Here is a 27,361-nt window from a genome sequence, read left to right on the forward strand (position 1 = left end):
TGGCACAATACGTGTTGCTGTCTACTAGCCAATGTATAGGTTCTGGGTACACAAGGTAAATTAACTCTGCCAATCAGGGACTAGCCAATTGTGCACATGCTATAGGGGCCAAAGCATGTGCATTGCGGCCTGGTTAGCGAGCAGCGCATCAGTCCAAAAATTGGGGTGATCAAGGAAAAAGAGGCTTTTTCTTACAAGATGTAAGAGTTTAAGTCCATGATTTAGAGTTTGGTGGTAACATAACATCTTCCAAATTGTGAAGGAGCCCCAGAGTCATCTCTGGTGTGGGATTGCTAACGCGGGATTTCTGGTTTCTTGTTGTTAATCCAGATCCCAACACAGGTCGACTAATCGTTGGTACCTGTCATTGAGTAAAAGGCAATCTACTATTAGGTTAATCAAGAAAGAACTTATGCCACTCTAAAGAACCACTTACCACTGGAAAAGGTTTAAAAGTTTATTATAAAGCCAAAGTTATCTGGAGATACAAACATCTCAGAATGAGGTTCAAAAGATATACAGGAATCAATACAAACAAGAATTCTCTAAATGCTCTTAGTCGGCAGAAGGATATCACTAAAACAAATTCAAAAAGCATTAAAGTTGCCAACATGGACACAAGCCGTAGCGTATGCGTCATTTACAGAAAGGAAAAGTTCAGGTTAGACTACACTAGACTAAATGACATCCCTACTTAACAAGATCTTTACCTAAAAAGGTGTCAGCCGTGGTGACTTCCAAAGAAGATCACACACTTCCCTTAGTCTTTGTCTCAAAGTCAAAAGTCTTGCAGTTCCCTATCTGCCTACCCATCCGCTCTCTTAGGTTCCTCAGATCATCTGCTCTAACTCCACCCCGGGGTGCTGTCCCTAATACAAAATCACATTTCCAATAGGAACGCCCCTGGAAACGCCTCTCACGTGGTGTAGTTTTTGGCGGCAAATTCCATGCTGGTACTCCTCGGGACCCTTCGTTAAAGTTGACCTTGCTTCCCAGGCTTCTCTCCGGCAAGACGGTACCCCCTAGAAATTCCTGAAGACTCCTACAGGCCTGTGCCAGGCGTCTCTGAATAAAGCCTATTCATCATTTTCTGATTAAGCCCCCTCGCACCTGCAAAATACACTTTTTCTCTGTAGGCCCCAAATTCCGGCCTCCACCATATCTTGAGGTCGTAAAACATTTGAACAGGCTTTACATTCATGCTCTGTGCGACCTCTCCTTAACGAGCACATGCAGATCAAAGAAGCAACTTTATCTATTCAGGCTTGCTAAACGTACATTAAACGGGCCTCTGCAATATGCACATTTAATTTCTTTGTTAAAACAGTATTCTAACTAACACACCTTACTATAATGTAACACATCTATTTAAAACATTTCAATTCTATGATTAATAATACTTTGCAGTAAAATGACATTAGAATCTAAGTTACTTAAAAGTGTAGCAGCATCTTTCGTTTCTTGTGAAATGCCATGTGGCCTACACATTTCCATGGTTTGCAGAGTTACATTTCTTTTTCACCTAGCCACAGAACGTGAGACTCCAACATCATTCTAACATTTCTACAAATCTCTACATTAGTTTTTCACACTGATATATGCATCCCTATTCTAATTAAACACTCCTGTATATATTTTCACTCTATAAGTTTGACACTCTTGTATGTTCTATACTAAACTAATATAACGTGCTTGTAAATATGGTGCACTTCTACATTTTTCAGATTTGTGCTCTCTCAATCCCCCCTTTGATGACTTACAGTAGTCATCATCATCACAACACCCTCTCTAAGGCATAGAGTATCAAACTGAAGTCGTTGCAATATTCCCTCGTTTCATCTCCTCTAGAGCCCTCAGACTCCTGTACTGATTCTCCTGCATCGCAGCTAATCTCCTCCCCTGCTCTCGCATGGATCTCTGCAACCTATTTGCTCTATACCATTTGTACAGTCTCACTAATCCCCACAAAGTGATTATACAAATTACTATTATGATGATAGGTTTCAATATGTACCAAATGATATTCTTTCCCAGGTTGGCAAACCAACCTCCAACTTTACCCATTCCTTGACCTACTTTTTCCCATACTGTTACCTTGGTCAAATCCTCTATCTCATTGTGTATTTCAGTAATGTTTCGAATGTACTTTTCTAGAGGTTTTGAATTGTCTGGAATGTAAGTGCAACATTCCTGGACCTTCAAAGCCTTACAGACTCCTCCCTCTTTGGCCAACAGAACGTCTAGAGCAAGTCGGTTCTGAAGAACCATTGCCCTTATCGATTGCATCTCTCCCTCCACCAGCATTAAAGATCTAGCAGTACTGGCGGATAGTCTATCCACAACTGTTGCCAATCTTCTTATCTTAACATCATTTAGTGCTATCCCTAAAATAGGAAACATAGCACCAAATACGTCTCCAACTACCTCCTCAGCGCTTAGATCCCTTCTTCTTCTAGTATGTTTTCCTCTCTTTTTGGCTTCTAAGTCCTCTGCATGGTATATTTTGGGGAAGACAATTGCTAAGTAACATGATCCATACCAATTATCTGGTAGTTTCACGTATGCATTTCTTCCACAAACAAAATACACATTCGGGATCACCTGCATTTCCTTTAAGAAATCTTTGGAGTAATACTCCAATTGGAAAGCATGTTCGCAACTGACTTCTCCCACAAACACATTCTCATAATATGTTTGACTTCTGTGTATACACAGCTTTCCCCTTTTCTCTCGGTCTAAAGCTATTGGACCACTGCTACCCTTTCTTTGGTGTTCTCTTTCTTCCTGGGTCCAATCTGTTTTCCATTGTCCTGAAGCTTTTAGAATCTTTTGTCTTCTATATCGATCATCCACCTGCCCTATAAACTTTTTCTCAATTTCGGACACTTTACAAGTCAAATTATTTCTTCGGGCATGTGAAGTATCTAATGTCCTCCATGGAAGGAAAAATTTCTGTAACCTGTCTTCACTCTTGTAATAGTCCCATTTATTGAGGTGTTTATAGTTTGGCACCTCTGGCAATACCGAGTCAAAGTTCGAGAAGTAATACTCAAACCCCTCACGTTCATAAAATATGTTCAGCAACAAACTACATGAGATTCCATAGGTCAATGGAAGATGATGATACCTGATGCCTTCATCTACAGAAGCTGGCAACTGCATGCAAACATAGCAGTTCTTCGCCTCCATGACATCAATATATTCATAAAGCAGTTTGGCATAAGCATTTGATTTAAAATTCCCCTGTGATTCGTCTGCATGTAATCTCTTAATCTCAGCATCTAACAAAGCTTTTTCTTTCGCTGTGTTTTCCCCCTGTTTGCCAGCCGTAGGAGGCTTCTGTGTTGATACACTTTTTGCTTCCTTTTCTGCTTTCACATCATTTTCATGTCCCACTACATATGATACAGTAACCACTAAAACTATAAGAGAAATCACTACCACTAAAAGTGTGCCTACTATGCATTCTGCCCTGCGGTTCGGGTTGCCAGCCTCCATGGTCTCAAGACAGTGTAGTTCTGTTTTTCTTTCACAGTACAAAGTCTCTTTTCTTTGCTTCTCCAATCTTTCGAACCACTCCTGGAAGCTGAAAAATCCCCTCCGCAAAAACAGTCTCTGAGTTCTGTAGCAATAGACAACCTTAGTCCTTCTCCATTCCCTAAAATGGAAATCCCTAATTTCTTCTTCTTCTTCTTAGCACTAAGTTATCTCTCAATCTGTATTTACAAAGTTCTTTGCAAAGTCTTTAGTAGTCCGAAATTATGCGTGTTCCGAGAACTCCCACCACTTGCTCGAATATTTCCAAACGAAGAAGGATTCCCTCAAGTATTGGACACCTTGAACAGCAACACGGAAATTCAACGGTCTCTAGAATCAATTTTCTTATGCCGCTCAGAAGAGGAGGATAGACGATGTTGAGTGTCAGCAGCCCTTCGACCTCCACTCCTGGTATCAGCAACTCTACTTCCACTGTTATGAAGGGGTCAGTTCTGGTCAGGGTCACTTTCCGCAGCCTCCCAGCGAGGTAGGTCCACTCAGGAGTAGCGTATCTTCTGCAAGGCACTCGCACCCTCCTTGATCTTCTCGGACCTTCCTGTTCTTGTCCTTGTGCACTTTCTTCTGGATCTGAGTCTTCGGATATAGGAGCAAGAGTTTCCTCTCGAGCTGGCTTCAAGCTTGGCCTCCTTTTTCTTTCAGGCCAGGTAGCCGCTCCACGCCTTGTTCTCCTATTTCTTGTCCGGTCACTCAGTTCTTGATCACTCTGAACTTGTTCTGTTTCTGAGTTGTTTTCACAACAGCTTTCTCCTTCAGTGGCAACTTCAGTTTCACTGCCGTTCTGTCTTTCTTCTTCTTCTGGATCTGTGACTCTCCCAACTTCTTCAGACACCCCCACAGCTTGACTGATCCCCTCTTGTGATTCTTCTTCCACAACTGGATTTTCGTCTGTGAGAGGAGCTGTTTCTTCAAGGGGTGCTGGAACTCTTCGAGTATGGGAAGCGTGGATCCAATTTGGCAGCCCTCCGCACTTCACGGCAGTGTTCGTCGTTAAGATGATCTGGTAAGGTCCTTTCCAGCGCACGTCTAAGCAGTTCTTCCGGACGTGCTTCTTCACCACTATCCAGTCACCTGGACACAGGTCGTGGCATTGACTTCTTGAAGATGGAACTTCTGCAGCCTGTACCTGAAGGGACACAGAATGAATGGCGTCAGACAACCCCTTGCAGTAATCCAGGATCAGGTCATCTGTAATATTCAGTAATGCAGCTGTTGGGACAGTTGGAAGTCTCATTGCCCTCCCCATCAACACCTCGTGTGGAGAGAGACCTGTCCTCCTGTCGGGTGTGCTACGCATGCTCATAAGGACCAAAGGAAGAGCATCAGGCCAACTTAAGGAAGTTGATGAACATACTTTAGCAATTCGACATTTCAGTGTCCCATTTATCTGCTCCACGATACCTGAAGCCTCTGGTCGATAGCTACAATGCAATTTCTGATCAATGTTCAATGCAGAGCAAAGCATCTTCACAACTTCGCTGTTAAAATGTGTTCCTCTGTCCGATTCCAGAGAGGCAGGCACCCCGAAGCGCGGTATCAACTCTCTAAGCAACAACTTTGCTACTGTGAGTGTATCGCACCTGCGTGTAGGGTATGCTTCAACCCATCTGGAAAATATGCATACTACCACAAGAACATACCTAAGGCGGTTGACTTTTGGCATTTCAATAAAATCCAATTGCATTCTGTTGAAAGGCCCCCCAGACCTCCCAATGTGACTCAGTGTAACTGGTGTTCTTTTCCCTATGTTCAACTGCTGGCAAGTAACGCATCGCTTACACACTGCTTCTGCTGCAATCCTAAATTTTGGGCAATACCAAGTCTGCCTGAACACCCTCAGCATGGCATCTCTTCCTAAATGCACTGGACCATGTATCTGTCGTGCCATTGGATTCGCTAACTCCTCGGGTAACACTGCCCTTCCATCTGCTGAAACCCAAAAGTCCATTTCGCTTTTCACACACCCTGCTGTTTCCCATGCCTGCTTCTCAGATTCAGGTGCATTGTCTTGCATTTGTTTCAACTCTTCCCAAGTATCAACAGTTTCTAACATCATGCTTAGTTCTGTCTTTTCCTGAGCCCCACCTACTTCCACCTCCGTGAAAGAATAACCATGCTCCGCACAATAGCGGGCAACTTCGTCTGCATATCTATTTCCTTGTGACACAAAATCTGTATTTTTCATATGAGCTACACATTTCACAACCGCAATGGCGGCTGGACCCTGTAATGCTTCTAACAGCAGTCGTACAAATTCCCCATTTCTGATTGGCGAACCAGAGGAGGTCATGTAACCCCTCTGAGACCACAATTGCCCGAAATCATGAACTACACCGAAACCATATTGGCTATCAGTATAGATGGTGACTCTAATTTTATTACCTGCTGTACAGGCACGTGTCAATGCAATGATTTCTGCTACCTGAGCGGAGTGTACTCCTTCCAGGCAAGCGGCTTCCACAACTCCAGTAATGGTGCAAACAGCATAAGCTGCTCTCAACCGACCAGTATCGTCTCTTAAACATGAGCCATCAACAAAGTAAATTTCATCGGGATCAGTCAGTGGCTCATCCACAATATCTGGTCTGGGCTTCGTGCATAGTTCAGTCACATCAAGGCAATCGTGATATTCACAGTCTTCGCTCTCTATGTCATTAGGAAGTGGCATCAGTGTAGCAGGATTCAAGACAGAGCACCTCTTAAGGGTCACGTTCTCTGCAGCAAGAATAACTTGCTCATAGCGCGTGAGCCTACTGTTAGTCAAGTGCTGGGTCTTGGTCCTGGTCATTAACAGGTCCACAGAATGAGGTACATACACCACTAACTGGTGTCCCATCACAATGCTTTCACAACGCTCAATGCTGACACCTGTTGCAGCAACGGATTTGAGACATCCGGGCAACGCTGCGGCTACTGGATCTAAGGTAGCCGAAAAGTATGCAACTGGTCTACGGGCATTCCCATGGACTTGCACTAAAACTGACAAAGCACAGCCCTCCCTTTTGCAGCAATAGAGGGAAAATGGCTTCTCATAGTCCGGCATCCCCAGAGCCGGAGCACGACACAAGTCATCTCTCAGCTGTAGGAACGCCATCAAGCACTCATTGTCCCATGGTACCGGTTCACTCACCTCCTTGTGCGTCAGTTTTTGTAAGTGTTTTGCTTTCAGTGAGAAGTTAGCTATCCACTGTCGGCAATAACCAACCATTCCTAGAAACATCCTGACTTCTCTCTGTGTTGTAGGCGAGTTCATCTTCATGATTGCCTCTATTCTATCTGGTGACACCTTGCGCTTTCCTTTTTCTATCCGGTGACCCAAGTACTGTACTTCTGTCAGACAGTACTGCAATTTGCTCGGGGATACCTTGTGTCCATTTTCAGCTAAATGGTTCAGCAAGGCGATGGTGTCTTCCTTGCAAGCTTCTTCTGTTCCTGACGCAACAAGTAGGTCGTCTATGTACTGGACCAGAACCGAGTTCTGTGGCAGCACTAGACTTTCAAGGTTCTTTTTCAACAGCTGGTTGAAAATTGAGGGGCTATCTGTGAACCCTTGTGGGATTCTACACCATGTTAAGACGCGACTCTCCATTTTAAACGCAAAAAGGTACTGGCTTTCTTCGTCTAATGGGATTGAAAAGAAAGCCTGACAAAGATCTATCACTGTGAACCACTCAGCTTGGAATGGTATCTGAAACAGTATCACTGATGGATTCGGTACCACTGGACAACATGAAACAACAATGTTATTAATTTTTCGAAGATCCTGTACTATTCTAAATTTCCCACTAGGTTTCTGCAAACCCATAATCGGGGAGTTACATGGACTTCCCACGATTTCCTTCAGTATTCCCTGTTTAATCATAGAGTCGATCACGGGTTTTATTCCTGCAATCGTCTCTTGGGACAGCTTGTATTGTGGCGTTCTTGGCTAATCGACATTTGGTTTCACTATGATCTTCACTGGCTCTACCCCTTTGACCAATCCTATCTCTTCTCCTGTAAAATCCCATACTTCTGATGACACTGCCTCGCGTAAGTCCCAAGGAAGGTCCTCCACGGTCAGAGTAGGATACAGTTCTATGCATGTTCTTGAATTCACAATTTTGAAGGTAGCATCATCATCTGTCGTCTCTACCTCTACTCCCTGAGGTGTGCAGTATATGGTACAGTTCAGCTTGCACAATAAGTCCCTTCCTAACAGACACACAGGACTAGAATCACACACCACAAACTGATGTTCATTCATGTAGTTTCCGATTTTCACTGAAACTGGTTCCGTCAAAGGGCTAGTAATTCTCTTATTTGCGACTCCTACCACCTGAATTGTTTCCCCCGACATTGGTAGATCCGGAACCACTGCTGATCTCAAAGTTGATCGAGTAGCTCCGGTATCCACCAAGAAGGTCGTGGGACACCCTGCCACTTCAGCCTCAACAAATGGTCCTCTTTGATCCACTTCCAGAACTGCCCCGAGGGTGCAGTCCTCTTCTTTGCTTACACGTTGTCCTGTCAATGGATCAATGTAGTAACATTTTACCTCATCTACGAAAAGAGGCATTTGTCTAAAGACCTTTCCCCCTGTCGAAATCTTTGGTGGCTGCGGAAACTGAGCTCGAAGTCCCCCCTTTGGCCACCTTGATTCTCGGCACTGGCACCCCTTGAACTGGAACCTCTGGAACCTCCTCATCTACCTCTAATTCCCCGTTTTCAGGGTTATAGGGACACTCGCGTCTCCAATGTCCCACCTGATGACACTGGTGGCACTTTGTCGTTTTCTTCAACGTAGCAATGTCAAATCTAGGTCTCGAGTTTTCCTCACTGTCTTTATTCAGATTGCTCGATTTCCATCCTATTGTCCCTGTCCCCTGCTGCTGCTGTCCGCTCTTTCCAGCTGACTGCATCTGCACCACCATGAGCTTCTCTTTTAGCTTCTTTGTTTTGGAATCTATTTCGTCACTGCAGTACCTTGCATACCTCAAATCTCATCTAATGGTCTGTTTTGCCAACAAATTAAATGTTGCTGAATCATCAAACAAATATCAGGTCTCAGCCCCAAAACAAACTTTGACACAAACTGTCCTATATCCTTGGGGTCCATTACATCGAGTCCACTATATTGTTTGAATGTTTTCAGCAATCTCTCATAAAACTCATGAACTGTCTCCTTGGGTTCCTGTCTTGTTCGGTCTATTTTTACCCAATCTATGTCTTGTGGTGGGACCTTTTCCTTCAGCCAAGTTATGACTCTTTCATATTTCAACATCACAGTTTCAGACGGTCCATTTGTAGCAGCATTCCTTTCTGGTTCTACAGTTGGCCACTCGACACTAGTCTTGCATGCTGTCCACAAGTCCACTGGCACCACAATGTCAAACAAGGTGTTCAAATCAATCCACAATACCTTTGAGATTTTCACAAACCTTTCTACCTGCTTGTACCACTCAACGGGATTGCCCCTTAACTTCGGAAATGAGTTGGTAAATGCAGCCAAATCTCCTCTACTCCAGGGCACATGTACATAGTTCCCATTCGAGATTTCTCTCAAAGGAAATGCCTCCATCTGCATTACCCTTCCTTCCGGAGACATCACACTCGTGCTCCGTCTGACAGTACCCCTTTTGGACCACCTCTCTTCCCACTTGTCCAGATCTCTCCACGCTCTTATTCCTGTTATCAGCTCCCTTATGTGAGTCTTTAATCCTGTAGTCCTCTTCTCGTCTAAGTCTTGGTCTGAATACTGCAACCTATGGTTACTCTGTAATGTCTGTGTTCTGGACAAGTCCACCATATACTTCTCTGCCAGTTCAGACAGTTTCTCATGAATTGCTCTTGCCTTTCGGGTAATATCCTTTGCTATAAACAGTAACTCATCTTGTTCGTACAGGTCAATCCTTTCTAAGGCTAACGTCCCATCTATTATCTCGTTCAGATCATTTTTTAAACCAGTGACATCGAGTCTTTTGGCCTTTACCGCAGCTTTCAGTATGCTAGCTCTAGGGGGTCCACTCACATCTCTCCCATCCCAGCTCCGAGTCCTACGTCTAGGCTGAGGCGAGTTATGGGGAGTCCTCCCTGTTCCCATCTCTCCAGGTCCCATGCAGTTCCATCCTCTCTGGGTGTATGGTGAAACACTTTCCCATTCCTCCTGATCCCACAAGTCCCATCCTGGATGGTTTCCCTAGATGCATGGTAAGACATTCCGTTATTCCCCCTTACTTCTTCATTTGCCGATAGTCCCTGATCTCTCGACCCATGGCAAGATCCTTCACTGTTCCCCATGCTCCCACGACTCCAGTGCTGTACATTATCATTAGGTGCATGGTGAGTACATCTAAACCTATCCCTGTATTCTTGTGTCCTTCGGTCTCCCTCACTTGTAATGAGACGGGACGTCTCTCCACATCCTGTACTTCTCTCACGTCTCTCTTGCTCATTTCCACCGTCAGTATGACGTATAACTCCTCTACTCTCTGGACTGTTACCATCCCACTCCTGACTGCTTGCGCTAGCCCCGCAGTGAGACAATGTTCCGTTGCCTCGACTTCCCCATTCTGCTTCTGCTCTTGGCCTGCTGCGCTGTGCTTCTGTCAACGCTTCCCATTCTCTCAAGTCGGCCCTCAGCTCCTTAAATGATTTTGGCCGTGGTCCCCTCAGGTCCATCGGTCCTCTCTGACCCCCGTTCTGCTGCGGGACCCTCTGCTGAATCAAATGGGGTGCTCCACGTCACTGGTCCTGGCAATTGCCTCCAGGCATTTGTCATGTTATTTCTCCTTTCCATTTCAGCTCTCTCTCTGTCTAACCGTATCTGTTCTTCCTCTCTGTCTCTCTCGGGGTTGTAAATCGATACTATAGGACCTATGGTAACGGGTACTTGTCGACCGTCTGGCAACCCGTAAGACTCAACTTTCTCAGTGATTGGCGTCTTCTGTACCACAAACCTTCCGACTACACTCTGTACTGTACTAGGTTGGGGTGTCTCCTCACCTTTGGTAGGTGTCCACTCCGATATAGGGAGTGGTCTATACCCCTCTATGGCAGCCCCACCTTCCCTTGGGAGTTCCTTACTTTCTGTCTCCCCAACGTTCGGAGGCGGTCTATCTATTAGCAATCTATTTATCAAGTTGTCCTCCGACTCGCTCTCCTCATCCTCTTCCATGAGCCTCTTTTCTCCTGCCACCTCTCTCACTGGGTACAACTTATCCACCTCAATAGCCTGTACCATCCATCTCTTGGCGTCCGCATCCCATTGGGCATCTCGCACTGCCCTTACTGATCGCTTCAACCTTTCTTGGCGCCTGTTCAGATTTCTATCATGTGCCGCCCTAATCCACGCATTAAGGGCCTCAAACTGTGTTGGTCTAGGCGGAGGATTCAATGAAGACATAATTGCTTTCAACCGATGTAAGGCCTCTAACCTAAACGTTCCATACCTAGGAAACGTCAGTTCCTCATTCCCTTCCGAAATCTTGCTCCATTCACTAATCCATGGTATAGTATGCAAGCCAACATTCGTTGCCATATAGTAAGCTGGTGTACCCTCTGGCAGTGCCTCTTCCCCGTAATAAGAGTCCCTTCTTTTTCTCTTAAAAATCCCTCTCAAACATTTAAAACACTTCATGTTCAAAACCTACAGAATTTCTATTTTCTCCGCATTTGTTTGCTTCCTAATAACAATCCACCAATCTCAGCACGGTTCTCGCTAACTGCCCTATCACAACGCGGCTTTTCGCTGACGTCACACCAACTGCCCTATCACGGCACGGCTTCTCACTAACCGGCCTATCTCAGTGCGGCTCTAGCTGACGTCACACCAACCGCCCTATCTCAGCGCGGCTCTAGTCGACGTCACTCGTCCCCCTTTGCAGCAGTTCCCCTCCTTTCTCAGCTCGTCTCCGCGGTCATGCATGCGTCCCATGCATACTCTGAAAAATGATTACTTCCGACCAAGCGATCACTTTTCTCTGACTGTACGCCCACAGTCTAACTGTAATTGTCACCTTAACTGACGAAATGTCTTTCCGTTTACGTCCAGACAATCGCCTTCTCTGATAGGTTACTTACACACAGTAACTTCCGACCAGCGTCCGTTACTCACACACTCACTCTTACACTCCCCCTATCTCGGTCCTGCGGCGGTCAATGGTACCTCATGAACTCCTTACTCTGGTCGACAATTACTCTGGATGTTCCATACACCCGAACCACTTAAGCTCTACCCCGAACTTAAGATTTTACCAGGTTGCGCGCGCTCACAACCTTCTCACAATCACACTACAGGCATTCAACTCCGCAAGACATTACAATACAAATACAACACAAAACATCGCAATCTGTCCACGCATGACCCTTGTTATACTCACTCTCGTCCGATACTGCTGCTTTTCTCTCGCTCCGTCAGTGCCTTCTTCGGCAGGCCACCTCTCGATCTCTAGGGACCTTGGGGTAAACTAACCTAGACTAGATTACCTTCCTCAAGAAGATAACCATCCTCACTCTGCTACCAACTGCTAACGCGGGATTTCTGGTTTCTTGTTGTTAATCCAGATCCCAACTCAGGTCGACTAATCGTTGGTACCTGTCATTGAGTAAAAGGCAATCTACTATTAGGTTAATCAAGAAAGAACTTATGCCACTCTAAAGAACCACTTACCACTGGAAAAGGTTTAAAAGTTTATTATAAAGCCAAAGTTATCTGGAGATACAAACATCTCAGAATGAGGTTCAAAAGATATACAGGAATCAATACAAACAAGAATTCTCTAAATGCTCTTAGTCGGCAGAAGGATATCACTAAAACAAATTCAAAAAGCATTAAAGTTGCCAACATGGACACAAGCTGTAGCGTATGCGTCATTTACAGAAAGGAAAAGTTCAGGTTAGACTGTCCCTACACTAGACTAAATGACATCCCTACTTAACAAGATCTTTACCTAAAAAGGTGTCAGCCGTGGTGACTTCCAAAGAAGATCACACACTTCCCTTAGTCTTTGTCTCAAAGTCAAAAGTCTTGCAGTTCCCTATCTGCCTACCCATCCGCTCTCTTAGGTTCCTCAGATCATCTGCTCTAACTCCACCCCGGGGTGCTGTCCCTAATACAAAATCACATTTCCAATAGGAACGCCCCTGGAAACGCCTCTCACGTGGTGTAGTTTCTGGCGGCAAATTCCATGCTGGTACTCCTCGGGACCCTTCGTTAAAGTTGACCTTGCTTCCCAGGCTTCTCTCCGGCAAGACGGTACCCCCTAGAAATTCCTGAAGACTCCTACAGGCCTGTGCCAGGCGTCTCTGAATAAAGCCTATTCATCATTTTCTGATTAAGCCCCCTCGCACCTGCAAAAGACACTTTTTCTCTGTAGGCCCCAAATTCCGGCCTCCACCATATCTTGAGGTCGTAAAACATTTGAACAGGCTTTACATTCGTGCTCTGTGCGACCTCTCCTTAACGAGCACATGCAGATCAAAGAAGCAACTTTATCTATTCAGGCTTGCTAAACGTACATGAAACGGGCCTCTGCAATATGCACATTTAATTTCTTTGTTAAAACAGTATTCTAACTAACACACCTTACTATAATGTAACACATCTATTTAAAACATTTCAATTCTATGATTAATAATACTTTGCAGTAAAATGACATTAGAATCTAAGTTACTTAAAAGTGTAGCAGCATCTTTCGTTTCTTGTGAAATGCCATGTGGCCTACACATTTCCATGGTTTGCAGAGTTACATTTCTTTTTCACCTAGCCACATAACGTGAGACTCCAACATCATTCTAACATTTCTACAAATCTCTACATTAGTTTTTCACACTGATATATGCATCCCTATTCTAATTAAACACTCCTGTATATATTTTCACTCTATAAGTTTGACACTCTTGTATGTTCTATACTAAACTAATATAACGTGCTTGTAAATATGGTGCACTTCTACATTTTTCAGATTTGTGCTCTCTCAGGATCTGTGGCAAATATAATTATATTGGTGGATAACCCATCGTAGGAATATCAGCCAAGTATTTTTCTTTACCACCTAATGTTCAAATCAGGCCACTTTCACACTTTATCTCATCAACCAGGATACACTGGAACAGAAGGGCTAAACAATCTCTACTACCATGTGTCTACATTTGGTTCTACTTACCTGGGGCCTCATTTATGAGGCTGTGCGTCACTTTTACGCCGCCGGTGCGTCACTTTTTGTGACACACCAGTGGCGTAAAAAATGTACCTTGTTGCGCCATATTTACAAAGTGACGCATCTAGGTAGATGCGTCACTTTGTAAACCCCTGCGCCACATTATACCTGCGCCAGGTATAATGTATGCAAGGGGGGCGTATTGACGCAAGGAAGGGTCATAGAAGTGACGCAGTGAAATCTATGAGATTTCACTGCGTCACTTTTAGGACGCCGTTGTGTCAAAATCTTGCGCCTGCCTCACAGCAGGCGTGAGACTGGCGCAGGCCCTTTCACATGGGGCTTGCCCCATGTGAAAGGACGCATTGCTGGAGTTGCGTCACTTTTGTGACACACTCCAGCAATGCGTCACTTTTGCGCTTACAGATATGTCAGAAATACTGACCTATCTGTAACTCCTTGCGACATGATGCGTCATTCATTAAATATGACGCATCAGGAATGTCACAAGGAGTGCGCACTGAGAAGTGACGCATCGCTGCTTTCACGCAGCGATGCGTCATTTCTCATAAATGAGGCCCCTGCTTTCCAGTGACTTGCAGCAGAGTATTGATTATACTATTGACTGGCTTCTCAGCTCTTCGAGTAAATATATTTTTGTAACAATTATTGTATGCCTGTTATTTTACGCTAATGCTTGATTACGAGTCAGTCGCTTTATTCTCAACTGTGCGTAAACATCAGTTTACACACGGGTCAGAGTTAGTGTCATTTAACAAGTCGGATAATTATCGAATGTGTTAAATAACTCAACCTTCATTAAATTTCGGCAGATCAAACCTGCCAAAATTGAATAGTGGAAAACCATGCACTAATTACCAAATAAATCTGAATTTGGTGCAAAAAACACCAAAATCCACGTTATTCTCCAGAAAGTCGCAATAGGTTCTTTTTCTTGCACCCGATAAATAATAAACAGCATGGCATCGATATTTACCAGGTGCGATGAGAAACGCAAAATCCTTTGCTGCTGGCAGCAAGAAAGGATACTACGTCAACCCCCATTATGATAATAAACGCAGAACCACTAGGTGGCAGTGTTGTCCCAAAAATGAAGCAGTTGAGGACAGAGCCAACAAGCGATGAGAAACACAGAAACACGGGTCAGCAGTGACAATGGTGCAAATCAGCAAAGCCCCATCAAGGGACTAGAGACTCTGAACCATTTGTAAATTGTGCGGCACAAAGAATAAAGCAAGTAGTGCGAGCCTTGTCAAAAAAAGCAGATATTAATTGGTATTTCCTCAAATTTTCTAAATTCGGACTTAAAGTCATTCAAGAATAAAGATCCATGACTGCCATGGCCATGTTTCCATGAGTGATCGAAGACATGATTCGGGAATCGGTTTCACACACATAAATATTGGCAATGTTGGTATATCTAGATAAACAAAATTTGGGCATATTAACAAGGGCAGTATCGCCGCTTTAGCGGCACATTTTGCTGCTATAGCAGCGATATTTTCATTGCCCTATTTACAAGGTGGTGCTAACATGCATTAGCGCAAGTTAGCGCCCGTTTTCCCGATGCCTCGCTTTGCATCTCTAATGAGATGCAAAATGGGAGTCACTGGGCGTAACCCTGACAAGCTACCTTGTAAAATATCGCTAGATGTACATCGCAATATTTAGAAGGAGGCCAGCGCATTTTAGCAGACGTTAGTTTTTGGTGAAAACCGCGGTGTTTGCCAAAAACTAACATCTGCTAAAATGCTGACTTACCTATACCTAACAATGGGGGTGGATTATGCTGATACGACCACAGGTTCGTATCAGCAAGGTTATCGCCGTTTTCCATGGAACATCGCTCGAAAACCAGCGATGTTCCATGGAAAACACCTCTATCGCTGGAAAATTATCGCCATTGCGCTATGCGTTGTTGATACAGCGATTGCATGGTGATAATTGCCAGTGATAGCCGGCGATAAATAAGTTCTCGCTACGAGTGGCCAGCGATAGTTATCGCTGCCGCTTGATAATATGCCCCATACTCTGTTGAGCCCTTTCTGTGAACGTTTTTTATGTAGCGCTTACTCTGACTGAATTACTTCAAAAGACTCTCGTAGCTGCGACTCCTGGTGACCCTTCATTGATGACCATGAAAGAATAAAAAAAGGTATTAACTATAAAGGTTTCAAAACAAAAACATAATTTGGAAAAAAGTGCAGACAGGTCAGTGCTCCTATAGGACAGAACATATATGCAATTAGGATGATACAAGCATATAAACAATAGGTTTCATAACAGTTCAAGGAAGTTACCCATTCAAAATCATTGGAGTTCATATAATTCGATCAAAAGCAATCCAAAATTGTGTTGTCATGTTCCAACCTTAAGTGCAAGAATCAGCAGATCTCATCAGGAAGTTATGGCCCTTTGTCTAAAAATCTGTAGAGATATACGTCAAAATGGTTGTTGTTAGTCATAAGATCAAATAGCCTGCAGAAATATCCAAAGAGGTGTGTGTAGGAAGCTGGCTCTGTATGTACTATACCAAAATGAGGTATAATGTGCACAGAGTCTAGTGGAACCCCAAAGGTAGGCAGAGGTAAATGTAGATAGCACCTTACTCTCTATTTGTGGTAATGTGGGTGAGCAGTAAGGCTTTATCTGAGGGTAGTGTTAACCTCTTGCATGCCGGGAGCCATCACGCGTCACAATGGGCATGTGCGGAGGACGGCCCCCAGCTGTCCGAATCCCGTCCACTAATAAAAACTCCCTCACAGCGCGAACATTTTGCCCGCATGGAAGGGGTTAAGCATATGTTGGACACACTCAACCAGCAAATGATGTCACACACTCAAAAGACTGAACTCAGACCAATTTTGTTTGTATAGAAATATTATTACATTATTTTATTTGTAGAACCAAGCCAAGCCTGGCACAGGTGAGTGAAAATAAATTCTTTGCAAAATCTTGTGCAGTGTTTTACAATTAAATGCAGGTTCAAATGCAGTAAATTGAAATACAGGTAAGTTAAATGTCAAAATTACTTTTCAGATTACTTTTCAATTACATTTCAGATTACTTTTTAAGTTACTTTTTCTACTCAATGTGATATGCCTAGATATCACATGTGGACATTTCCAAGAGAAAAGGTAAGTAAAACTGTTTTGCACAGTTGTAGTTTTTCAGGTTTTCATACAAATCAACCCAACACTTGGAAAAAATTTCAAGGAAAAACAGTCAATGTATTCCTTTAGAGAGAAAGAAGTTATCGGTAAGCATGGGCGTAAAATCCATTTCGTTTGCGGAATTTGTGGATTTTTGGCAAATTCGCGATCCGTGAATCGCGCGAATTTGCCCCAAAATCCGCAAATTCGCAAGCTGCGGATATTTTTTGCTTGCTCGCGCTTGAAAAATACAATATTGCGCACGCGGCGTTGACTTACCGTGATTCTGAGTCGGCCGAGTTGTTTTTGTCCCGGTTTGCATGTGCTGCGCCATTTTGGATCTTGCTGCGTGATCGCGCGAGAGTTTTTCGAACGCAATTACGTCATCACGGCTCGCCATCTTGCACAGCGAGAGTTTGACAACGCGAGTACGTCATAAGGGCCCACGATCACGCATTGCGGGAGTAAACAATGCAAAACACGTAGATGCGGCGTGCAGTTGACTTCCAGCGGGAGATTTGACCAGCTCGCTTTCCCGAAATTGCAAAAATTGCAATTCTGCACAAGAAATCCACCGCAGGCAGCATAAACCTTCTGAAAATGATGATTTAGATCAGAATAACTCCTCATATTGACATTTGACTGCACTTTTTGGTGCAAGGAGTTCATTTTTGGGAGGTGGGTGGGAGGAAGGAAGTGCTCCAGAGTCTCCAACTTCCTGTTCCTGTCCAGCAGGTTCCTCCCAGTGCTTTGTCCATGTCCTGGTCACTTTTGATTTGGATCTGGAGCTGGAAGGATTACTTTTTGTGGCTGCTGCTGGATATTTGTATTTGAGGACTTTTGGGACTTTGGAGTTTGGATCACTATTGGACTTGAGATTTTACAAGTAAGTTGGTGTTGTTTGTTTGGGGCATTGCAGTTGCTGCAACTACAGTTTTAAAACTTTTTTTCACAACTTTAAAAAAATATATATTGTGGGTAGCCACAGTATCCAGTAGGCCCAGGGTTAGTCATGGGTGCATGATACAACTGTTTCTGTGATTTTTTTTAACTTAATTCTCATTTATGTCATGGAATTGTAGCTTACTGTTATATGTTGATATTTTTTTTAATTTTGGGGTGCCTGTAAAGCCTCACTAGCCAGTAGGCCCAGGCAGTGTGCTCAGGCCTGCACCCGGTTTGCCTTGCTTTCTTCCATTAGGCCCAGGGGTAGTGAGTGGTGCATGGACCAAGTCTTTCTGTGGGGTGTCTTGAATTTAAATATCATTGAGGGCATGGATGGCATTGGATTGTGGTGATTTTTGGGTGTTTTTAGACTTCTTGGGGTGTTTAACTGATGTTCCTCTGGCTTCCATTGCTTTTAGGTGCACAAGAGAACCACCAGTGCCAGGAATAAGTCATGCAGCACAACGTCACGTGACGTCACGTGTGGCCACAGACAAGACAACTCTGCAACTCGTGCAACTGCGGCCTGCTGTTCTGACATTTGAACAAGATGGGCCCAAAGAAAGGTGGCCGTAGCGCCTCCGCGAAAAAGTTGCCAGTGCCACTGCCAGTAAGAAGGAGCACATGAAGCAAGTGGCCCCACCTACCAAGGAGACTGGTGTGCCCACCGACACCTTTTTTGGGAAAAAAAACTACGCCTGCAGCAGCAGCGGTGTCTGCCGGGGACCAAGCTGGAAGCAGCACCTCCGCTTCATTGGGCTCAGTGCCACCACGCCAAGTTAGGTCCAAGACCATGAGTGCTGCTGAGGCAGCCACTTTACTTTCTCAATCACCATCGACCAGTGATGTTGGCTCATCACAAGAAAGTACTTGTAATCAACAAGGGTTCCCTGTTAGAACAATTAGCATTCAACCCCTAGGTCAGGGAGTAAATCTGAGGAAAACAATACCTAGGCAGTATTTTGATACATCAGACAATATTATAAGGACCAACACTGGCTGCAGAACAGTTTCTAAGTAATAACAATGTTTATTACAATCACATTAAAAACAATTTTTACATGTTATCTAGCATGAATTGTTAAAACTATACCTTCCTTCGAAAGTATATATACATAAAAAATACATAAACAGAAAATAGATGAGTTGTATGTCGACGCGTTTCGGCGACCAGCGCCTTTCTCAAGACAGTTAACAACTACCTGAAAATAAAAAACAATAATCACTATGAAAAAATACATTATAATTTTAAATACACAATACAAGCATATTAAAAAGACACGTGTATACATAATTCAATTTCTAACCTAGAAACAAAGGTTCCGCCAACCGGGTCCTACATTAATATAATGAGAACAGAGCTGATGATAAAACATAATTAGCATAAGGAACATGCTCATGATGTAACCTCTATGTGGCTTTCTTGTACTAAAAACATTACTTAATGTCAAAATAACTTTCAGACATGAATCGTTTGATGGATACAATGTGTGGCTATCCATACATCAATATTCTAATGGCCGCTATTGACCAATGAATTCTTTACATAACAATGCCAATGTATGGATTTAGCACTTATCGACCTAGGTCTCTAGATATATAAACAGCGAAACTATCACGAATATTCCAACCACTCATATTCTCATGCCAATAATTGATTATATCAGCCATAGAAGGTAGATAGTTGTTTCTAGTGCAGGAATTACTAAATCACTTGGTCATTAGATTATTGATAATCTGTCCGTTTATGATTCCCATATTAATCTAGGCCTAGGCCTATCATCAACAATGAATACAGTATTTTCTCCCAGAGAAATGTATCTATACCGTATAGGTTCAAGGAGAGTAGACTGATAAGCAAGGAAATAAAGAATAAAATGAGATAGACAGCGGAGAATCTATTGCTTCCCTACTTCATGTGTGTGTGCTTTTCTAATAGCCATTCCAAGCTAATAGGGAACTTGTATGCTAGTGCCGGATGTGCGGAGACTGATAATTATTTTATTGAATATATAGGATCGTTTTTATTTTGTAGGGATAGATATCTAAGAAAATAGGTCCACTTACCTAACTAAGTGAAATGACACTACGATTCGCTCCACAGTGGTTAACACTTCTCACTATGGGGATCCATATAGTGGTTTAAATTAGAATTGCTGCGTGGATTCGTACACAATTCTATAATCAATCACAACAAAATAATTTTTGTTAGTCCCGCAGGTAACAGATTATCATTCTGTTTATCGACAGGCACCCCGTCAATAGCGGCCATTAGAATATTGATGTATGGATAGCCACACATTGTATCCATCAAACGATTCATGTCTGAAAGTTATATTGACATTAAGTAATGTTTTTAGTACAAGAAAGCCACATAGAGGTTACATCATGAGCATGTTCCTTATGCTAATTATGTTTTATCATCAGCTCTGTTCTCATTATATTAATGTAGGACCCGGTTGGCGGAACCTTTGTTTCTAGGTTAGAAATTGAATTATGTATACACGTGTCTTTTTAATATGCTTGTATTGTGTATTTAAAATTATAATGTATTTTTTCATAGTGATTATTGTTTTTTATTTTCAGGTAGTTGTTAACTGTCTTGAGAAAGGCGCTGGTCGCCGAAACGCGTCGACATACAACTCATCTATTTTCTGTTTATGTATTTTTTATGTATATATACTTTCGAAGGAAGGTATAGTTTTAACAATTCATGCTAGATAACATGTAAAAATTGTTTTTAATGTGATTGTAATAAACATTGTTATTACTTAGAAACTGTTCTGCAGCCAGTGTTGGTCCTTATAATATCATCATCACAAGAAAGTACCATCCAATCGACGCCGGGTATAACTCAGCTGACGAGTGTTCAACAACCACAGCCACAACGACAACCACAGGTGCAACTAGTACTAGCGCAAGTACATGGGCAAGGAGAGGCACAAGGAGAGGCACAAGGAGAGGTGCAAGGAGAGGCGCAAGGAGAGGCGCATAGTGAGGTGCAACTAGAGGTTCATGGAGCGACACAACTGCCTACAACGCTTGTTCCTCCAGAAGTAGGGGCACATCAGGAAATTGATATTCAAGCGGAGGTATCATCCGAGGAAGCCACTCCTCCTGATGATGATCCATTGTCTTCCAGATCCCCAGCAAGAAAAAGGTCAAGAAGGGCTACTACTACTACTACAAGTTCTTCTACAAGCCCCCTTCCTTCTGATGACCTTGATCTTCATTGGAACCCATAAATGCAGTCTGAGAGTGAGGCACGCCATGAGCCAACATAGGTAGCTAAGTCTAAAAGGAAGGTTCCCGCAAGGCTTCGACTTATGGGTGATGACGACGAACAAGAAGTGGTGTCTTCTGCTGCTGATGAACAGTCTGACTACGACCCAGTCATCGCAGTCGTCACTCCAGCCCCAGCGGGCGTGCAGCAGACAGACATTTTCACCCTTTCCCGAATGGCTCCTGAGCGGGATGTGGGCGGCGTGGCACGGGTACCACCACCAACGCAGTTAACTACAACACCCAAACCACCTACAGCTTCCATATTTTTTAGTCAGTAGGGCCGGCAGGGACCTCCATCCAGCTCGACCTCCATTACCTCAAGTAGTGGTGCTGTAAGTGAACAACAGAAACAAATTCAGACACGCCCATCCTCCACTTCATCTGGCATTGAAAGTCAAAGTAGCACCTCCACCACCAGCAGACATCTCCAGTCCCCAGTTTGGGACTTCTTTACTGTTAGTGAAAAGGTGGAAAACATGGTCGTTTGTTCGATTTGTAAAGTATTAGTTAGTCGGGGTAAGCTTGGTACCAACTATAGTACCGGAGGCCAGAGAGGTAATCTCAAAAAAACACCACACTATCCAGTGGGATGCGCACCTAAGGAACATCCGGGAAGCCCAAAGTAGAACTGATTCAAATGTATCCATTCACATTGCATCTGATGCTGACGAGGGGCTGATTGTGCAGGGGGGAAGTCAAGAACCGACCAACATTTTTTCTGGTACACCCAGTACCCCTGGCAGCAGCATTGCAGTGGTAGCGCCCGCACCCTCTATCCCTGCAATAAATATGAGGCACAATAAGAGTCTGGGAGAGACACCAATGCGAAAAACTACATCAATGAGCCTAGCTGGTTTGAAGAAGTCTGCATCATCATCATCACGTAAAACGGTCCAGCCCACCATTAGAAGCATGTTTTGGTCAGATGCGCCATTTGAACGCAACCACCCAACGGCACGTCTTTATAACGCAAAGCTGGCTAAAATGCTAGCGCTGGACCTTCTCCCTTTTTCTTTCTTGGAAGGGGTGGGTTTTCTAGAATTTGTGGCAACAGTCTGCCCTAAATGGAAGGTTCCTAGCCGGTCCTATTTTGCGGTTCCAGCACTACATCAAGATGTGCTGGAGGTGATTGGGGCAGCTTTGCAGAAGAGTGCTGTTCACACTATCCATTTGACAACAGACATGTTGACCAGTTGCCAAGCCCTTAATTACATGTGCATCACTGCACACTGGGTCTCTTTTGCAGGGGTTAGAGACAAGACAAATGCAGGTGTTGACCCGGACACAGTTTTTCAAGCTACTCGGAAACATGCAACATTAGCCATGTTTGCCATGGAGAAAACTCATACTGCACCTAACCTTTTGGACGAGTTTGATAGGAAGGTCTCTGAATGGCTGCATCCAAGAAATCGCATAGTTGGTTATGTTTCCACAGATAATGGCAGTAATATAGTTAAGGCCATGCAGCAAGGTGGCTATTTCAGAGTGCCGTGTTTGGCACACAGTATTAACATCGTGGTGCAAGATTTCTGGAAAAAAGAAAACACAGTCAGCAAGTTACTGACCACCTGCCGAAGAATCTGCACACATTTCAGCCATTCTTTTAAGGCCTGGAAGGAGCTGAGGAGCATTCAACATGAACGTAGACTGCCAGTCAAAGGACTCATCCAGGAGGTGGCAACACGGTGGAACTCAACCTTTTACATGCTTGAGCTTCTGTCTGAGCAGTGGGGGGTAATAAATGATTAACTGGGTTCTACTATGAAAGACATGAGGCTAGAGTTGGAGGAATGGAAGCTAGTTGCAAGCCTGACAGACATGCTTCGTCCTTTTGAGGTCTTCACGCGTGAAGTCAGCAGGGAGGACTGTTGTTTGGGCAAAGCAATCCCATTGTTGGTCATGCTAGAGCACCAACTGAAGGTGTCTTCAACGTTCTGAGATGATGCTGAAAAGCAAGACGCATATCAGTTGGCGGAGAGGTTATTAAGCCGGCTAGTTGACAATGAAAGGCTTAAAAACATACATACAGAACAACATTACATTTGTGACACTATTCTGGATCCACGGTACAAAAAGGCAGTGGCCAGCAAAGCATTCATTCCTTTTGATGAAGCAGATGTTTCAAAGTACAAATATTGGCTAGCTGTGTCAGCCACTCGGTTAGAAAAAGAGCGGCAGAAAATTCAAGGAGCCGGCAGCAGTACAACTGAATCAGCAGACCATCCGGCGTCAAGTTCCACTTCTGAATCTGTGGCCGAAGGAGGTCACTTTCCCTCACAGCCATTAATGACACCAACAGCAACTGTATCATCATCCTCACCTGCACCAGGCCCAGCCATAATATTGTCCGAAGCGAATTGGCTAACTCATCATGGGTTTGCTCGTTCCAGTGCTGCAAAGGCCACAAATGGTACGCAAAGTGGAGCAACCGTGGAGAACCTTGAGTCGATGGTGCAGGCATATCTGGATGACCCAACAGAGGTCTTTGTTAATCAGACCCCATTGCTGTATTGGTATAGGAAAAGGCCTCTATGGCCACTGATCACCAACCAGGCTCTAAACTATTTGTCTTGCCCACTCGCAAGCGTGTCTTCTGAACATGTTTTCAGTGCTGCTGGTGCCATTGTAACTTCAAAAAGGACCCGCCTCTTGCCCAAAAATGTGGAGAGGTTAACACTGATCAAGATGAATCAGCACTTCATACTACCAGATTACAAAATATGTGAATGCACGTAGGAAGAAGAGGACACCGACTTAGGTGACGGAAGTTCTTCTCTGTTAGCTGACCTACTCCCGTCTCAATTCATAGAGTTTGAGGACGAGCTCTACTTCCCTGACACCGAGGCCTGAAAATGACTTCCTTTTTTTTCGTCCTTATTCACTTTTATTCCTGTGTGTCTTTCTTTGTTTTGCAACTTTTACCACAACAAAACTCTCACAACAAGTCCATCAGCAGCACTGTCTTCATCTTATTTTCCTTATTGATTTGAAGGTGCTGCAGTCTGCATTCCTGAGGTTCACAAGTTCACAACTCAATCATGCTCCTCTATCCTCCTCCTCCAGACTCCATCTATCCATTTCCCTCAAGGCAGATGGATGGATTACGAAGAATAAAGAAACTTTGTTTTCATAGACGAGTCCCCTCAAGTGGGACTGAAATTACTGACTGACTACTTGCTTGCTGATTGCTGATAGAGTTACTTCTGAAATCGATAGGAGAGGCTGCACTGTGGGCCCTCACTTTCCGAAGAAGATGCGGACAAAAAGTAGAACAGGTAATGAATAATTGAGAAGATGGCATGCAGTGGACAGCAATGGCTGTCTGGCTCTGATGAAACCAATTGCTGTTTGTTTTTTGTGCATGAAATGAATCATATGTCTTGTCTTAGTTATTATTTAATCTTTTACACAGTAATTGTAACTCATGTCTACTACTCGTTTTTTTTTACCTTGTTTAATTCAAACTGTACTTAAAATTCAGGGGCCACTATGTTGCATTTTACAATATGCAAAATGTCCTTGGAGGGGACTCACTTGCCAATATACCATGATGATTGATTAAATAATATATATTTTTTCTTTACAGTCACTCACTGGGATGGATGGATCATCAGCATCGGTTTAGGAAGAACTATGGCCAATTCGTGAGTGGCAAACAGGTAAACTAGTCTACAACAACTACTACAGCAGAACTACATGTCTGTCTATTCGTGGTATGTAGTGGTCGGGGGCGAGGCAGTGTACTGTTGTTGTTATACCAGGCAGAGTCCACTCCAGACAGCAGTTCATGTAAAATTGGGGCTCTATGGCTTGCTGCATACAATTAGATATGCTTTGTCTGTCTGACAAAGAGCCTAGGTATGCTACATCAGATTGCCTCACTCAGTGGTGCCTGCCTTGACCGTCTGCATGGCACTGCCTCAAGCTTGGGCCAAACATCCGTTATGTTTGCGAAATTTGCTGTTTTTCGGTTTTTCGCGAATCTCGCAAAATTACCGAAAAATCGCAAATTCTTGAGCGGAATGGATTTTTGGCCCATGCTTGCAGCAGGGCCATGCAGACGGTCAAGGCAGGCACCACTGAGTGAAGCATCCTGTTGTAGCATACCTAGGCTCTTTGACACAGACAGACAAAGCATATCTAGGGTTTAGGGTTCAGTGCGATTTACTAGGGTTTTTGGGTTTAAGTTGGTAGGGTTCCCGCTGAGTCTAGGGCTCAGGGCCCGATGCAGGCTCGTTCATAATGATGTTGGCAAGGTTTTAGGGGGGCTTGGTGTTCTTTGGTTCAGAATTGGCAGAATTTTGGCCTTTTTTGGTGTTTTGCGGGCCTGTGTGTTTGGGTGAAAACAAAGTGAAAACTAGTCGTAGACCTTCTTCTTCTTCTTCTTCTTCTTCTTCGAAGAGCGCAGTGGTTCAATTTTGCCCTGCCTTGCTGAGATTCTTGGGAATCGCTGGAACATGTGTCCAGGTAAGTTTCAAGAGGATTGAAGTAGTGGAAGTGCTGAAAACAGCAATGTTTTGTGAACAGCGCAATTTGCCATGTTTTGAATATACCAGTATTGCATGTGTTTGGGGGGCTGTTTGGGGGTGTTCTATATTTGTGGGGGTGGGTCGGGGGGTCTTGGAGCACTGCTGGAAAGGTATAATTTTGATTGCAAGTGGTTTCAAGAAAATCCATGGTGGAAAAGGGAGGTTTGGACCTAGTTGCAGACAGCGTTTTGGCACAATTTAAACTGAGGCCTAGCAGTATTGCGTGTTTTTGGGGGCTGTTTGGGGGGTTCTAGGTTTTTGGGGGTGGGTTTGGGGATCTGGGAGCACTGCTGGGATAGTCTAATTTTGATTGCAAGTGGTTTGAAGAAAATCCATGGTGGGAAAGGGGAGTTAGGACCTAGCTGCAGAGTGCGTTTGGAGTGATTTTGACTGGTAGGCCTCAAATTGTGTCACATTTTCCATTTTTGCTTTTGGGCTGTTTGGGGGTGTTCTACATGTTTGCGGGTGGGTTGAGGGGTCTGGGGGCATTGCTGGGAAGGTCTAATATCGGATGCAAGTGTTTTGGATAAAATCCATGGTGAAAAAGTTTTTCCATTTTTGCTCACTTGCTTGTTTTTGGGGGGCTGTTTGGGGGGTTCTAGGTTTTTGGGCTGGGTTTGGGGGTCTGGGAGCACTGCTGGGATAGTCTAATTTTGATTGCAAGTGGTTTGAAGAAAATCGATGGTGGGAAAGGGGAGTTAGGGCCTAGCAGAGCAGAGTGCGTTTGGAGTGATTTTGACTGGTAGGCCTCAAATTTTCTGTGTCACATTTTCCATTTTTGCTTTTGGCCTATTTAGGATTGTTCTACTTTTTTGCGGGTGGGTTGAGGAGTCTGGGGGCATTGCTGGGAAGGTCTAATATCGGATGCAAGTGTTTTGGATAAAATCCATGGTGAAAAAGTTTTTCAGTTTTTGCTCAGTTGCTTGTTTTTGGCGGGCTGTTTGGGGGGGTTCTAGGTTTTTTGGGGGGTCTGGGAGCACTGCTGGGATAGCATAATTTTGATTGCAAGTGGTTTGAAGAAAATCCATGGTGGAAAAGGGACGTTTGGGCATAGTTGCAGAGTGGGTTTTGGCACACTTTGAAGTTAGGGTTCAACCTCGTAGCAGTTTCGCATTTTTTTCTGGGGCTACTTGGGGGTGTTCTACATTTTTGCGACTGGGTTCAGTGGTCTGGGAGCACTCCTGGGAATGTGTAATTGTGATTGCAAGTGTTTTGAAGAAAATCTGAGTTGACTTTTTTTTTTTCAAAATTGCATTTCTGCGGAGGGCTATTTGGGGGGGTTATAGATTTTTGCGACTGGGTTTAGGGGTCTGGGAGCACTCCTGTGAATGTCTAATAATCATTGCAAGTGTTTTGAAGAAAATCCATGGTGGAAAAGGGGTCTATTGGGCCTAATTTCAAAGTGCGCTTTCTGCTTGATTTTCAACTAGGCCTCATCCCAGTCGCAGTATTGCATGTTTTTGGGGGGCTACTTGGGGGGTTCTACAGTTTTGCGCCTGGGTTACAGGGTCTAGGGGCACTCCTGGGAATGTCTAATTTTGATTGCAAGTGTTTTGAAGAAAATCCACGGTGGAAAAGGGGGTTTGTGCCTACTTGCAGAGTGCGTTTTGGCATGTTTTGAACTTAGGGCTGTGGCACTATCGCATGATTTTAGGGGGCTAATTGGGGGGTTTCTACATGTTTGCAACTGGGTTCAGGGGTCTGGGAGCACTCCTGGGAATGTCTAATATTGAAT

This window comes from Lissotriton helveticus, chromosome 9 (assembly GCF_964261635.1).
Source record: "Lissotriton helveticus chromosome 9, aLisHel1.1, whole genome shotgun sequence".
In the NCBI taxonomy this organism is placed as follows: Eukaryota; Metazoa; Chordata; class Amphibia; order Caudata; family Salamandridae; genus Lissotriton; species Lissotriton helveticus.